Genomic DNA, 4,496 nt, shown 5'->3' with positions numbered 1-4,496 from the left:
ATTTGTTCATAAACATATCCTCCACTGTATGTGGTTGTAAATGCTCAGATAAAACTATAATAGAACAAGCATGCCTGCCAAACAACCTGCCAATCACCCACGAGATCCAGATGACTAGAGGCCAGTGGAGCCGGCGTTCATTTAAGTGATGTTAAGAACAAACAATCAAAAGTGCTGCTTGGGAGACCGCAACACGTCCACATCAGCAAATGACATGTAACAATGGTGACATCTAATTTATAGCTCAAGGAGCGTGTACAAGCAAATAAACAGGCATCCCTGGTCCACACGTCCCTCTCAATTTGCCTCTCCCACGGTCCATTGCCTTTCAGACGGAGGGGCGGAAGGAAAACAGAAAAGTTGAAAGTGCGCAACTTTAAGCTGATGTCTTATTTACAGGGCCAAGACCCTCGCTTCTGTTACTCTCTCCACAAACCTGTGCAGGCATCCGTAAAAAACCCCAACCTCCCTGAACACAAACAAAAACATTCCACCTGCATGAACAGTATAAAACACCATAACATCTGAACTGGGGGAGGGGAGGGGTGAGGGGGGGGTGAGAAAAAGAGGGGATGTTTTCAGCGCTGTCGAGGAAGAAAGGAAACGATTTGAAAACATCTCGTCTCTTCTCCCCTTTCATTCCTGTCTGACTCTTGCGTTCTCTCAGGCTGATGTTGTCTGCGCTGTCTTCGCGGGGCACACATGGCAGAAACTTTGAACCTCACCGTGCCCCATCCAGGGGTTTTCAAGCTCCAGTCTCGTGATCTCGCTAACTTACACGTTATCTTTGCTTCGCCGTGGCGACGCCTCCAGGTAACAAGGAGATTAGAAGCAGTCGGAGGCCCATGTACCACAGCAAAGCTTTAGCGAAAGGGGGTCTTTAAATATTTAAGGTATGAGTACGATCACACATTGTTACTCTAAGACGAGAGGGGAACAAAGAACAACAAATCTTTCACTTGGAAATCATTTACATTTCATTGCTGAGACTCTGTTCTGCGACTGATAGGATTTCTGGGTGCTGAATTTGAGTTTTTTGTACAAAAAGTATACAAAATTTCACATGTCGAGCAGCACTTCTTGCTGACTGAAAATAAACACACAAAAAAAAGATTTCTCATCAGCATTCTCGAGCACTTTTCACCTTAGCAACCACATCAATAATTTGGGCGAGAGACGTAATAAGCAAACAAATAACACGTGGTGTAAGAAGGCAGACTTCTTCGGCCGCTTGTCAAAGTCAATTAGAGTCTTCAGGTAATGACCCTATTTGCATTGTAAACCAGGCCCTTGTGTGAGAGGGCTAATGGGGCCACTACCTGAGGAGATTAATTGAAAGTGACATTACTTGAACTCTCTTCTTTTTTTCTTCCTGCACAGCCCTCTGAAAGATTGTCTCATCTTATTTTAATGTCATGCCACCAGTCTAAACAGCGAGGTTGAGTCCTTTCAAAAAAAAAAAGGAGAAAGACAAGAGCGCGGCGTGTTTTTATGTTTACCAAATATAAATGCAAAAGAATGAATTACAAAAGATTTAGATCTGACATGATGTGCCGTAATGTAACAATGCCTGTCAGTTTGCTGACATGCAGCTGCTGAGAGTTATTGCATCTGCGTCTTTACCGGTGACTCACGACACGATATCATAAACATATCAAAATGGATCGCCTTAATGCTAACAGCCAGGTAATGATGGCTATTACGGATCCTATATACTGGCAGAGGAGTGGGGGATTGCATTTTCTACCGTTTGACAAAAAGAAGCATTGATGTTCCATCTGGCAAAACAGATGTTGAATGTGTCACACATTACTGCCACCCCCTCTTGTCCCGTCTAATTAGTCATATTATATATAATCATAATATGGTTATAATCTTGGCTGTATACAACTCTCAGGTCTGACTGGAATATGAAAATGAAGGAAACTTAATACCATTAATGTTCCCATCTGCCTTTTTTTCCTCATAAAAACCGACAGCAAAAGCAGTAATTTGTTCTTGTGGACGAGGGCACGAAACTTTCATTTTCTGAGAGAAAGGATTGTATTGCACCCAATTCAAATGGAGGGATGGATGGATGGATGCGCAGCTCGTCAGAGGAGGTGGCCACCGCCAGACGCTAATTTATTTAATATTGTAAGAGAAATGACCTTGAGATCAGAGAAGTGCTGAATTTCTCCCCAGACGGCAAACAGAAACAATGGAGCCGTCCTAATTGTGACGTTACAATCCAGCACACAGTGAGCGACCATAGGGGATTGATTAGAGGAGTGGAAAGGTGGACGACTTTGTGAAAAGGTCATTGCACACTCTACCTTGAGTTTTTAATATTTTCAACCATCTGCCTCATATGCAAACGTGGAAAAAAGTGAAAGAAAGAAAGAAAAAGTACAACTCCTGAGTGATTACAGACTTTCTGGACAGTGATATTTTCCCCAAAGCATTAGTGAAATAAGATGGTAATTTCCTGGGGCCAGGGTGTATCCAGGCAGAAAATGATAAAAGGAAATAAGGATAGAATGGAGAAGGGGGGGGGGTTCTTCCTGTCTGCTCTTCCAGCAGGGGGGCTGACGTGGAGGTTAATTGAGGGGTTAACAGGGGGTGGTGTCGGCTGAAGGTCAGACTGCTATTGCAGCCAGCAGGAGGTCCCTGCTCCCTGATGACCTCACTGAGTGTTGTTGGCCATGTTTCCATGTTAGTGCTAACGCTGCTGCCAGGTGAGCGCTCTGTCTAATAGAAAGAGGACCAGAGGAGGAGGACTGTGCAACAGAGCTGTGAAGGGGCAGAGGGGAGAGGTTACAGATGTGGCCATCGTGAAACTCTCACTTTCTTCAGTCCAGCTGCCCCCCGGCTACATTGGTAACTGACTGCAATAATAAAGCATGTTAAGCAACACGGACAAGACAGTTTTCATTTAAAAGAGACTGTCTATGATGGAAAAAAAAAAACAGTGGCACACAAAACTGCAGCAGTAAAAATACAAGATAAATAATCTAAGCCGAGGGACATCAGCAGCAACAGTTCCTGTATCAAACATTCTTTAAATTACATTATTTAAGAGCAGGGCTGCTCCGGCAATTATTTATTATCAACCAATCTATTGAAAAAATTTTCTTGATTAATCAACTTACCATTTGGTCCATAAACCATTAGAAAAGCATGCAAATTATAATTTCCCACAGCCCAAGCAGAGGTATTCTTATGTCTTGTTTTACGAGGACAACAGTTCAAAACTCAAAGATACTCAAAGAGAAGAGAAGCTTGGTGGTCACATTTTGTCCCTGGATATCACCCGAGTGGATTGAGAATAGGAAACACCTGGAACAAGATGAAGAAATGATGAACCCAAAATATATTGTTTAAAGAATGTGAGCAATCAATAATCATATATTTTTTTTATTTAAAAATTGTTCTCTTTGAGATTGAAGATAATGTACAAAACTAATAAAAATGAGCTGTGGACTCAAGTTGAGAAATGATGCACTGAGATGAAAATGAGAAGGATCAAGTGTAAGGTACAGAATTGAACGAACATACAACAGTATAGTATAAGAGGAGAACTACTGTAGCTACATGTATAAATGTTTTCTGTTTAGATAGATTCTTCACATTATCTATATAGTGTTTTCTTGACACTCTCTAGCCCATGACAAACTTTCGGCGTGAGTTAATCATAAACATGAAAATGAGGTTTATTTTCTGCACATTATCTGCTGCAGAGGTGCCTATCCAACCTCCTTACACACACAATAACAGTGCACCATTAAGATGAGCTGTACATGACAGCACTTTATCTTTGTTGGTGTTAGGAAGGGACATTTTTTGTTAACATTTAGCAAGCAGTGCTAATGAGGGCCAGCATTAACTATCATCACTTAAACAACATCAAAGCGGATCCCCAAGACGAGAAAATGACTCCATTGGTGATTCACCACAAAATCATCTTGAGATACACAGAATTAAGGGACTGAAAAAAAGGAAAAGAAAACTTTACCCTGCATTAGTTTACCATTTCAACATGACAGTTCATGATTCCTTTTTTGTATTGTGAGTCATGGGCTTGATACCCAAAAGCCGCTTATATGGCGACCAGGGTCACCGTTTTTTAATTCCTTATCACTCCCCTCAAGAACAGAGTGCAGTTCAACAAGTCATCCTTGCACAGTATGTATGTAAAATAGCATCACAGAAAAGACTTGTACCATATGCAGCTGACAAAGCCAAATCGTTGATGGCTAACATTAAAGGAGACTCAAAGACTTAAGCTGTGCACATTGTTTCTCTCAACGTTGCAGAAAACTATGCAGTGAGCTTGTCAGAACCTTGTTTGTGCTGCTCGTCAGCACTGCATTTCCAGTAAACACAAGGCTTCAAATACTGCCAAATCAGAGGAGAGATGAAATTCTTTGGTACGATATGTTTTCATAGACTTTCCACCACTTATTAGCAATTTTGTGCAGTTTGTCTGTAGTAATAGGCCTCTTTGATGCAAAAAA

This window comes from Pempheris klunzingeri, chromosome 22 (genome assembly GCF_042242105.1).
Source record: "Pempheris klunzingeri isolate RE-2024b chromosome 22, fPemKlu1.hap1, whole genome shotgun sequence".
In the NCBI taxonomy this organism is placed as follows: Eukaryota; Metazoa; Chordata; class Actinopteri; order Acropomatiformes; family Pempheridae; genus Pempheris; species Pempheris klunzingeri.
Note: the sequence above shows the minus strand (reverse complement) of the source record.